This window comes from Phyllostomus hastatus, unplaced genomic scaffold (assembly GCF_019186645.2).
Source record: "Phyllostomus hastatus isolate PE091 unplaced genomic scaffold, TTU_PhHast_1.1 phas_scaffold_21, whole genome shotgun sequence".
NCBI classification, from domain to species: domain Eukaryota; kingdom Metazoa; phylum Chordata; class Mammalia; order Chiroptera; family Phyllostomidae; genus Phyllostomus; species Phyllostomus hastatus.
Genome location: NW_025334017.1, coordinates 34413071 through 34425593, shown reverse-complemented (window position 1 = coordinate 34425593; position 12523 = coordinate 34413071).

Genomic DNA, 12523 nt, shown 5'->3' with positions numbered 1-12523 from the left:
TCCCAACCACACGAAATCTCCTGCTTCAGAACCTAAAGGGGGATGATACCTGGAAAACTATTTCAAATTACACCCCTTCTGTTTCCTTCCCACCCCCTGCCTTTAGCCTCTCCGGTACATTTGTATTCTGATATAATTTCTTTCCCCACCTCCCCCTGTTGAGAGCTTCTGATCTACTCCTTAACTGTTTTATGTATGCTAGGTTGATTTGTATGTTGATACATGCAGGGAGCGTGACTCATGCCCTCTATCCCCTCCTTCCCCGAAGTGCCCACTCATTGCCAGACTGGTTATGAAAACTTAGTGAATACTTGACCTAAAACAAAGTCCCCTTCAGTGACTGCTGCAAACGACTGAGATCTGGGTGCCCATAAAGTTCTGGAGACTTATTTTTAAGCCTCATGTGTTAGGATGAAAGGTCTCCAACAGAAGGATCTGTGCTTTCTATTGTCATGGTCCTAATGATTGAGAATGAAAGGCCCGGAGATTCAGAGCTCTGTTTGGGAGTTGGAAGGGCCGTTTTTTAAGCATGGTTCCAATGTGTGTTTCAGTTCAAACTTAGACGACTAAGGGGTGCTTTCTGCTTTGAATACTAATAGTCTCATTCGTTGGTTACCTTTGCATAAACAAAATCATCACTAGCGAAGAGGTTCTGCTTATTCATCCAAAAATTTGACTTTACACCCTGGCCAATGTGGCTTGACTGGAGTGTCATCTCGTAAACCGAGAGGTTGCCAGTTTGATTCTCAGCCAGGCAACATGCCAGGGTTGTGGGTTCGATCTCCAGACTGGGTGCATATGAGAGGCAACCAACTGATGCTTCTCTCACCCATAGACATTTCTCTCCCTTTCTCTCTCCCTCCCTCTCCTCTCTCTAAAATCAATAAGCATGTGCTTGGGTGAGGATAAAAAAAATTGACTTTAAGATTTACCAGCATAAAACTCAAAATATTTGTCTTTAGCTCTACTTTTGGACCTATGCTACTTTTTTTTTTTCACTATTTTATCTTTATCTCATCTACATATCTAGATTAGAATAATCTTTTTAAAAATAGTATTTATTATTTTAGTCTTACTTCTTATAAAGTAAAATTTATGTATACTGAAACTGCACATATTTAGCCCTGGCTGGTATGGCTCAGTGGATTGATCGTGGCCTGTGGACTGAAGGATCTCTGGTTCGATTCCCAGTCAGGGCACAGGCCTGGGTTGCAGGCTGGGTCCCCAGTTGGGGGCATGTGAGAGGCAACCAATCCACTGATGTATCTCACACACATTGATGTTGCTCTCCCTCTCTTTCTCTCTCCCTTCCCCTTTCTCTGAAAATAAATAAATAAAATCTTTTAAAAAAACTGCACCTTTAAAGTGTGCAATTTGATGAGTCTTAACCTATGTTTACACCCCAAAACTAACACCACCATCAAGATACTGAATATTTCTAACACCTCCCAAAGCTTCGTATGCTCCCTCCTTCAAGCCTCACTTCATTCCTTATGCAAGGCCTTGCAATCACAGATCTATTTCTATAATTATAGGTAAATTTACATTTTGTAGACTTTTATAAAAATGGAAATATATTTATACTGTTGCTTTAAATCTTTCCCACACAAATAAGATTACAGGCAGGGTCAACCTGAACCTTTTTTAGTTTCCATACATAGAAATAGGGGATAGTCCTTCAGCTTCTCCCTCTGGGCTTCCCTTTGCTTTCTCCAGTGGTGGCTGTTGTTGCCCAGCCGCTTGCACTGATTCTTCCAGCCAGAAAGATGGCGCTGTTGCTGCTGCTGCTGCTGCTGCTGCTGCTACTGGTGGTCATGGTGCTGGTGGTGTGGTATTGGTCGTGGTGAGTTCTTATATAGTTTTAGTTCCTGTGCTGCATTAAAACTGCAACTGCAGGGCCACTTCAGGACAAAGCCACAGGAAAACACAAAACTCATCCCATGGTTATCGTTGCTCTGAATTTCTACTTCTTGCTGTAACCTGCCTGCTTTTGTTTACTCATGGGCGTCCTCAGGTTTGAATTTTTTTTTCCAGGGTCTGTAGTTGTAATGAGGGGGAGGAGTGGCTTATTAGGGAATTTAACCATCATACCAGAAGTCGATCTTCACCCTAAACTCTGTTATCTCTTTTATTCCTCACTCTAGTTTCTTTAGAGCCAGAGCAGGGGTTCAGAGGTCAGGTAACCATTTTTCTTTCTGCTTCTTTGTGAACATATGTAATCAAGACATGAGAAAGGACATTTAGGATACAAAAGTTAGGAGGTTGGGGATGTGGCTTGGGGTGAGATTAAAAGTGTCAAAGTTTTCCTCAGCATCACAGAATAATATGTGGGGTCTTCATTGAGTTGTCAGTAAATAAACTAGATCTATTTTTTTAGCTTGTTTATAATACCTAACATTATTGAACATCTGCAATGCCAGATATTGTACTTGGTGCTTTACATATATTATATTTAATCCATATGTCCACAAGGACTAAAGATTTTTTCAACTCTATTTCCCTGTGTTTGGGAATGGATCTCAAGAAGGTTAAACACATATACAATGTCACATAATTTATAAGTAGTGGAGCTGGGGACACAGATCCTTTCCTTTCTGCCACCAAAGGCCTGTCCCTTCTCCCTCGATCACGCTACCATGCAGGCTCCGGTTGTACGCTGATGACTCTCCCTTCGTGTTATTTTGACATGGGTATTATTTCCTTTTGCTGACTTAGGGGGCTGTTGGTCCCTCGTAAAGGGGTTAACATCTGTGCAATACATTCCCCGAACTGCACAAAAATTGGAAACTGAAGATGTGTATTTGCATTGCAAAAGGAAGCCCAGTCTCACTTACCTAGGTAGCTCTCTTCTATCAAAAAGTGCACTCCAGCTATTTGCTCACGCAAGCCTTCAATCAATGCTTATTGAAATGAATTGAGTCCCCGCGAGTGAATCATTGAAATAACCATGTCAGTTCAAAATCATATAGAGTTTAAGAGATCTGTTAGCACCTTCAGTTGTACCTGAGCACATAAAAATAAATTGTAACAACATGAAGCTCATTAACAGCTTGTTTTCTGTCTTGTATGATCAATGGTTTGCTTTCACTTAACAAGATTTTTTTCTTGCTGTTTCACAGAAGAAGAGGCAAAGACTAATGGATATATATACCAAAATTAGAGTAATTTTATATATTCTTAAGAAGACCAGTTAAAAACAGGGGGGGTTTGTCCATGAATTATTTTGTATCTATAACAAGATAGTTACTTTTGTGTCTGTGAACTCTGTTGTTCTGAAAAGGCCAGGCCGTATTTTCTTCCTGTGACTCAGACAATGTCATTTGCAAACATTAATTTAACACCTAACATGTGCCAGACACTGTCTGGGCCCTGGGCTAAAGCAGTGAAGAAAAGAAACTACTACCTCTGTGAGCTCATGGTAGATAGGTAGGCAATGTGCACATAAATCAATACAATAATAAACAAAAATGTAAAATACAGGGGTAAGAAAAGTAAGTTTGCAGTTGTGAGTGTGAAAACCACAGAGTTCATTCTTGTATTATTATTTAATAATTACTGTATTATTTTCCATACTATAGGGGACCGAGCCTAGTGCCCACGTGGTGGGGGTGGCCTTAGATAGGAGGATGGACAGTTCATCCAGAATAAGGCAGAGGAAGATTGAGTATCATGGCAGAGATACAGGTGCATGTGGAATTTTCCTTCTAATTGCCAAAACTTGTGGCTCGTAAAAGGAAGATTAAAAAATTTAAAACTGTGTTGATATATAATATAAAGGCATAATAAATATTGATTTTACTGGAAAAAATCAAAGCTGGAAAAGGTCAGCCTTTTCATTCAGCATTTTGTTTTTGTAGATGGGGAAACTAAGGCCAAGAATTTAACAACTAGTTGTTGGTAGAATTGATTCCATCTCATAATCCCATGTTTAGCTCACTGCATTGTGCTCCTTGGTCATTTAAGAAGTTATCATCCCAGTTGACACACATAATACTTTATATGGAATACATCTCTGTGAAAAAAATTGTGTCTATAAATAGCATATACCAGGTAAGCATATAGTAATAGGAAATAATAAAGTTCAGTCTTTCATTCAACCATCACAACCACCACGAGCTATGCATCATTGTTACCAATTTTGCAGATAAGAAAATTGGCACGTCAAATGAGGTCAGTAACTTGTCTAAGGTTCCACCGCCATAGGGGGCAGAACCAGATCTGAAATCCAGGTTTTTCTGACTCAGATCCAGAGTACTCTCAATATATTTTCTTATTTCCAAAAAATGAAATCTCCAATCATGCTCCTGAGTTATCCAAAAAGTTAAATTTACTTTCAACATCTTGTTTTAATATATAATAATATCTTGTTGATTTATATATTCTTATAAGTCAAATGCAATTAATATCAATGTTTTAACACTCCAGGGAGTAAGTTACAGTTGTCTGAAAGTATCACTCATCCAGGACTCCTCATTTCCCAGTGAAAAATGAGATGTCCAAACACAAAGGAGAAGTGATGATTAAAAGACAACCAATGAAAATAAAACTTTTGGGGATGAGTTCAACTTAAACCTCAGACAAGATAGTTTTAAGAGTCACTGATTCTTTCAGGTATGATTTTTTTTAATACTTCTAAGACCTTGAGATCATTGGTGAGAAGAGAAGCTGATATTTGAGAGGCATGATTTCAGAGGTGATTCTGACTCATGTAACTTGCAATTTCAACTCAAAAATGTTTGCATTAGTTTCCCGCCTGATACCCACGAACCAACTAAGTGAGCAAAAGCTGTCTTGAAGCTTGTTTGCTCAGAGCTGCAGAAGAAGGAAGGGGATGGGATAACACTGCCCTGCTTCCTCCAAGTTAACCTTGGGGCACCTCTGTTATCTCCGGGCTAGTTTTTCTCAGTTCCAGTGCTAGACTGCCCCTCAGCAGAAATGTTGTTGTTTTCTGGGTCAATCACTTATCTCTCCAATTGCACCTCTTACCTACTTCCTTGCCTTGGGGCTCTTACAGATTTCTACTGTGATGAAACAATTTTTTCCAAAAGTAATGATAATTTATGGGTTATTTGCCAGGTAGTAGTTATTGTGCAAAACACTCTAAAAGCATTTGAGGTTTAGAGCAGTTAAGTAACTTGTCCAGGGCCTTACAGCTAGTGTGCGATTCCTGGGGATTCTTTCATGTTTGAAGGACACACCTTCGATTTGTCTTGTTTCTGTGGCGGGGGGGCCTTAGGGAGAAAGGTAATGAGAAGTTGGGAATCTCCTATCTAGAAATCTCTATGGTCCATAGAAAAGCCATTTTGGTGAGAACCATGATTTTCGCGATGCCCCTGAAGCGGTTTGAGGTGTGCAGGTACAGCCCCGTCTGCAAGTTGAAAAGCACTGTTCTGATTGAATGGCTTCATCAAACTCATCTTGGTGTTGTAGCCAGTACTTGAATAAAAATGGAGACTAGGTAGAAGTCAAAAGCAAGTAATTTGGGTTCTACTACTATCTGACATAGTCCTCTTTCCTGTTTCTGGAAAGTGCCTGGTCAATTCAGAGTGCTATGAACAGCACCATCCTATTCCTATCCTTTTCTGCTTCCTTTTGAAAACATCGTTAGTTTCCCTGACTGCAGAGTCCAGCTCACTCGGAGTGGGCCTGTGGAGGTTTGCCCTTGGTTCCCATGCATACACGTGCTGCTCTGGCCTCCTTCATCCCTTCTAATCCCTTGGCACTGCAGCCGTCTAGTGTTTGCTTATCACCTCTTAGAGCTTCTTCCAGGGAATCCTGATCTTACTTGCATTATGAGGTTGGATTCCCCACAATGGTGCATCTCAACACTTAAGTCACTTTGCTTGGCCCTCCCTTCTGAACAGATGTCCGGGCCTGAGCCTTAGCAGGTAGACCTAATTCATCGACCTATTCTCTCTTCCTGGACTCTGCTGTTTTAAATGCAGGATCATGTTTCATTTAAGCAGTTCATTCATTCATTCATTCAGCTCTTTATTTATTTAAGTCAACAAAAAAATTTTGAGTGTTTTCTAGGTGTCAGGCCTTTTGCTCTGTTCTAGGTATATATTGGTAAATAAAACAGACAAGATTATTTCCAATATTGAGAGATTCCTTTACTGATGTGCTTATATTTCTTTATGTAGATCCCTGACTTACACAGTTCTAATCTGGCTGCATCAGAATGAAAATGTATATTGTATTTTACCTATAAGTGTATTTTTAACTATTAACAGAGAATCTTAAGGAATAAAAATTCAATCACATAGACATTTATATAAAAAATTCAACTGAACAGGAATTGAAGGTAAAGGTAAAGATACTTCAATAAGTATATTTTTGAGCCTGTTATATTATTTTTGACATCTAAGTGTATAACGTCTAAATACAAACTGCGGTTGGCATATCTCCTTTGGACAGAGTCCAAAACCAAGGGGATTGCTTGAATTCAGCTTCTCCTTGCCATCCAGTAGTTTTCCTACTTCACTCAGTTTAAGATGTTCACTTGATTTGTTGGGCGTTATTTTCATATGGTTGAAAACATACAGCGTTTGCCTTCTTTTCTCATTTGCAGGGAAGAGAAATTCTGTGTATGCTGGTAATAATTTTTAAAAAATGACAGCTCCCCGCCCCCCTGGTTATTATCATTGCTAAAACCATTGTAGGTCTGTGACGACATCTGCCTGGAAACAGAAATCAGGAGAGAGCTAGAGGCTTTTCAGGAATTAAATATCTTCAGTTCAGACTATGAGGTTGATGTGGATAGGTGCCATTGAAATCAATGGCATTCGCAGACTTTTATGTAAAATGTGTGATGTCTGGAATCTCGAGAAGATAAGCAAAAGCCTGGTAGACACGCTTCCAAAAAGCCAGAAAAAGCAAGCAGGGGAGTGTTTGGGGACAGGACGCACGAACCCGCCATCAAAGCTCAGCAGCCACAGCGCCTGTCTTTTTCCCCAAGAACAGATTAATGAGGGAAAAAAGTCATTAATACTGTGTTGTTAAAATATGCCCACATGCATGCACACACACACGCAACTCAGTGCCACTTGGGTAAATAATAATTTGATTTTTAAAGGACCCCAGTCATGGCACTGTGCAATTACAATTTTAACAAGTAACTAAAAACTTTAATTAACCAAGCTGCGAAATACAAACTGTCGCAAGCTACAGGAGCATTATGTGCCAGACACAACTTCAGAATGGAACCAGCCAACTTAATTCTAATAATCAAGTTAATACATAAGAGATTCATTAAGTATTGTTCTTTTCTACATTTTATTAACGATTTGTGTGAAACTCAGCCACATAAATGTAGAATTGCTTCTAAATTATAGGCTACACTCCCAAGTGAACCAAGAGAAAATAAATATCAATAGAAAGCAAACTCTGGGAAGTAGGGGATGTGATTCAAGTACGGGATCTTGGTATGCATTTTGATCACGTACTTTCTTCCTTCACGTTCACCTTGACTTCTGTGGTTATTTTGGAAGTCCAGAATAATATTGTCCACATATTAATACTTTGGTGTAACTCATTTTCATACCATTTTTTAGGATGGTGCCAAGAATAGGGTAGGTATTCAATAAATATCTGTCAACTTAAACTTGATCTTGCTCGTCTCCATCCGAGTCATGATTGTTCTATATTTCTATGAAGTAAGGCCGATCTATGTGGTGTCTATGATGTCCTGTGAAATGCTCAAAATTCAATATGTCCAAAAAAATTCATTCTCTTTCATCTACCCATCTGAGGTTCATGTCGTCAGCATCTGCCTAGTCACGCAAGCCAGGAGCCTGAAGTCATCCTTCCTCTGCTCCCTTTCAATAGTCCCTGCCTGTGCCTGTGCCGCCACCTCTGTCCCCACTCCTTCGGCCCCACGGCCACGGCCTTTGTCCAGTGCACCACGGCTTTGTCTGGCCTGGCAGGACATGTTCCTGAATCACCTCCCTGACTCCTTTATTTCCTCTTCTCAGTCATTCTACACCCTGTTATTAGAGTTATTTTTCTAAGGTACGGTTGTTATTCCTCCCCTTTGGAAATTTTGTCCAGTATCAGATGGAGTCTAAAGCCCTTCAGCATGACAAATCAGAAACTCCGCGGTCTGCTATAGTCTGTCCATTTCACTCTGATCCTCGGCCTCTTTCTCCGGCACTTCCTTCAGGCTCACTTCTTGCAGAAGTTCCTGAAGCCCCAGAAACCTGCCAGAAGCATCTATGCGCAGTTCTTTTGCTCCTGATGTTATCTTTGCCTGGTGAATTTCTATTCTTGTTTCGAACACTACTGTCTCTGAACATTTTCTTCTCTACTCCAGATAGGGATAAATATTCTAGGTTTTCTGCTTTTTTTTTTAAAGATTTTATTTATTTATTTTTAGAGAGGGAAGGGAGGGAGATAGAGAGAGAGAGAGAGAGAGAGAGAGAAACATCAATGTGCAGTTGCTGGGGGTTATGGCCTGCAACCCAGGCATGTACCCTGGCTGGGAATCGAACCTGGGACACTTTGGTTCCCAGCCCGCGCTCAATCCACTGAGCTACACCAGCCAAGGCTCGGTTTTCTGCTTTTTAAAGTATGATTTGACATTCTACGCTGTTATTTATTTAGGTGGCTGAATCATTTAGTAGGTAGTGCCTCTGTCTCAGGAGGCTTCCGGGGGTCCTCCCCTCCAGCTGTCCGTGGCGTGCGTGATTACTCTCCTTCAGTGCGGGCTGCACCCACCCGACTCACTTCCAATGGGCGCAGTGTGGCAGAAGCAAAGGGCAGCCGCTTCCGAGACATAGTTACGCAGAGGCCCCTGTTTCTGTCTTGAATGCTCACCCTCTCTCCCTTCTTTCACTCGTCTTCCTTCTTGTGAATTGCCCTGTGGAGAGGCTCACGTGACAAGGAACCAGGGTGACCCCTGGCAAACAGGCGGTGAGGAAGTGAGTCCTATCCGTAACCAACAACAGTCCTTCAAGAAAGATTTACTTGAGCACGGCCTACCCGGGCACGAAGTGAGGCAGTAGTCCAGGGTGGGAGGTGGGCATGGCTGGGGGTGAGGAGTGGTAGCGGGGGAATGGACACAACTATACTTAAACAACAATTGCAAAAAATAAAAAAAAAAAACCCAACCTAAAACAAAAACAAAACGAAAAAAATCCCCAGAGGCCTTTTGTTCTTTTCCTGGTTGTTTCTCCTGTCTGCCCACAAGCGTGCTGAGCTCTTGCTGATCCTCTACAAATAAACATGAAGACCCTAAAAACCCTGCCCTTGACCTCGATACTTTCTCCAACTATTGTCTTTGCTCTTGGTGGGGCCTTAGACCGCCAGTACGACTCGCACAGACTGAAAAAAGAGGAGAGTGCGTGAGATGGGGCCAGAGGAGAAGGCACAGAACAGGTCCCATAGAGCACTGTCAGTCCCGATACAGACGTGCTCTTACACCAAATGCAGTGAGAAGACGGCCTCATTAGTGGTGGCTGAACAGCAGTTTTATCCATTAAGCACTGTAGGCTTACTGTCTAGACTAGTCTGTGAGCTTGTCCATGGCTTTTTTAAGACCTGGAAAAAATTCATAGGCTTAAAAATGAAAACAAAATGTCTGGAATATCACAATCAATAAAGGTATAGTTAAATGTCTGCAGGATGTCATATTAATGTCAAATAGTTAAGCGTAATTGAATCCAACTTGACTTACATATAAGCGCAAGTCTAAACTATAAGAACAAAATAAGAAATATGTATTTAAGAAAACCCATTTATAAAAATTATAAAAGCCTTTTAAAAAAATTTTTAGAGAAGTTGTATTTAACACATGACATGGCATGTTTTTGTATGTCTGCAATGACATGGGGTGGGGGCCTCTACACTTTAGAAATGCTGGGGGACCGAGATGGTCTCATAACAGCGCTGGGTCTGCTCACAAATATCTCAGAAGATCGGAGTGTCTCAGGGGACGACAGTGAATTAAAAGGAGAATAATCTCCATGTATAGAATTATCAGTAAATACTATCCTGTAGTTCTCTGGAAGAGTAAAAACGCATACATATATAACATTGGATATTAAGCATCAGACACTATATGTATATTTCAGGCAGCTGTTATTTTTTTATTTCTGTAAACAAGTATGGAATCAAGAGTTCGCTATCAATATAAGTCACTAATATAGAATTCTTGCCCCTTGAGTAAGGATCAAGTTTATTTTCAATGTCATAACAAATGTATCTGGAAGTTCTTAAAACCAGACCCACTATTAATCTGATATCTCCCTTGACAAGCGTCTGAGAATGTATTTCCTAGAAAATGGGATTACTTTTTCCCTTTGTTAATTTTTATATCATATTGACTAGATACGCACAAAAGACATACGTATATACTCAAACATATACAGACAGACATATAAACACATAATTATAAAGATCAGGATGTCACATCTCCAAAGAAAATTGAGGTTTTTGCTTTTTCTTTATATTTCCAATATAACCTGGAACCCTGCCAGCCATACCAGAATTGGATGCCATCTGTGAAATTAATTTAAAATTCACTAAGTTTAATTTGCTTGCCTCTACATCAAGCCATGGCATCCTTCCAAATTTATTTTTCCAAGTTCAGACTTTAACTGTATTCTGAGATCCTTCTCCTGAGCATATTTCAGTCCCTTTTGCCAGGGAACTGTCCATTTTAATCATTAGCCAGTCATATTTTCTGTCTTCTTAGTATCTGAGTTTGTCGTTTGTGTCTCAGACTAAGCCTCAATATAGTTAAGAAGGAGCAATGTTTGTTTGTTCAACAATCTAAGATATAGTTCCCAAGTCATTTCAACAGCCTTTAGTTACTGGCTTTTACAAATATTTACTTGATTTGGAAGTTGTACGTGGTGGGAAAGGAGAAGGGGGAGAAGAACTCAGAGTGCCTTTTCTTAAGTCTTTTGCCCCAGAAAACCTGTGAAATAATTTCCAGGTCTCAGGAATTCCTGTATATCTCCAGCGCTCTATACATTAGTGTGGTCAGTAAGTTGTAGATACAGTAATTCAATAATAACGCTGAATGCTCTAAGTGTAGGAAGGTATTTTCCTGTAGATCAGTATATTAGGCCAACTTGTGAGATCCTCTCTTTCTGTGCTGTCCCTTCTCACCTCCAGCCCTGGTCGGTAGTGAAGGTAGAGGAAACATCAGTTCTTCTGTTTTTTTCATTCATGACATATGTTTTTAAACCCCAGCCCAGTGGGCTTGGGACGCTCATCACTGGTTTCTGCCACAGAGTCACTAAGGAGCTGTGCTGTGTGTGGTAGAGGACATGCGAGGACAAGGGTGGCTTTAGTCCCTGCTTCAAGCTAAAGAGCCTCTCCAGCCAAACTTCAAAAACAGTCAGATAGGGAAGTTCAGCTTACCTTTTTATGGAGATCATTCTTTTAAACAATTTTTTAAAAACTCATAAGATGTAGATACATTTCTGTTAAGCCAAAAAGTGGGTTTAATTTATCTAAACATAGGCTTACTAGATTTCATTTAAATAAAAGTTGCAAATAGATTTTAATCAATGTTATTTGCATAGGAAAAGTACTGACACCATCATAAATACGTTGACTTGTTGTAGTGGTGGTGGAGCCTTTTCAGCTTCTGATACTGCATGTGGCCTAGTAACTGACTCCCCGGAATATTCCAGACTTGGCTTTGTTAGGCCCTTAACAAGTGTCTTGCCTTCACTTTTCTGCACAGTAAGAACTACTACCAAATAACTTGTCTCCTGAGCCTTTTCCCTGAGGGTTACTTTTTTTTTCCCTAACAAAAGCTTTATTTGTTTTGAGATTCCAGTAGCTCTTTAAAATAACCATCCCTTTTACATGTCAAATAGACGTAACTTATACTGGTATTTTTTTTTAAATTTTGCTTCAGTTCTAAGTTGCTGGCCACAGAGGATTCCCCCAAAAGTTGGACAACTTGGATTATCAGCCAGGCCACTGAAAAATCACTGAGGTAGCTTTCACTGTGTGTATGTGTGTGTGTGCACTGTTTTCCTAATGCAGTGAAATGATTCAGAAAGCTGTAATTCTTTATCAGTAGACATATCAGATTTGCTTATAGGCCAAGGACTAGAATTCTTCTCTTTCATCTTACTCTTGCCTTAAAAACTCACCACATTATATCATCAGATATGTTTTAAAAACACAACCATTAATAATGTATAAAACATATGGGCATTAAAAAACAAGTAAATGAAAAATCACCAATATGAGTTTGAATTTATACAGTTCGTATATAGCCGTGTTTACCGCAGCAGGAAAGCGGCAAAGGGCAGCTCAGCCATGGCACGTCAGAATTCCTTCTCTGGGATGGAAATTTCTCCTGAGTCAGTTGGTGGCACACGGTGGGAGGTGGGGGAAGCTAAGCTGAAGCCATCAGCCTCCTGTTCTCCTTTTCGTGCGATAAAGTGCTCGCCCATGCTCAAAGACCTCCTCGATCTCCACTGGAAACTGGACATTGACTCAGGCAGACGCACATGGCCCTGCTGAGCCCTATCAGACGGGACTGAAAGACTTTTATCAA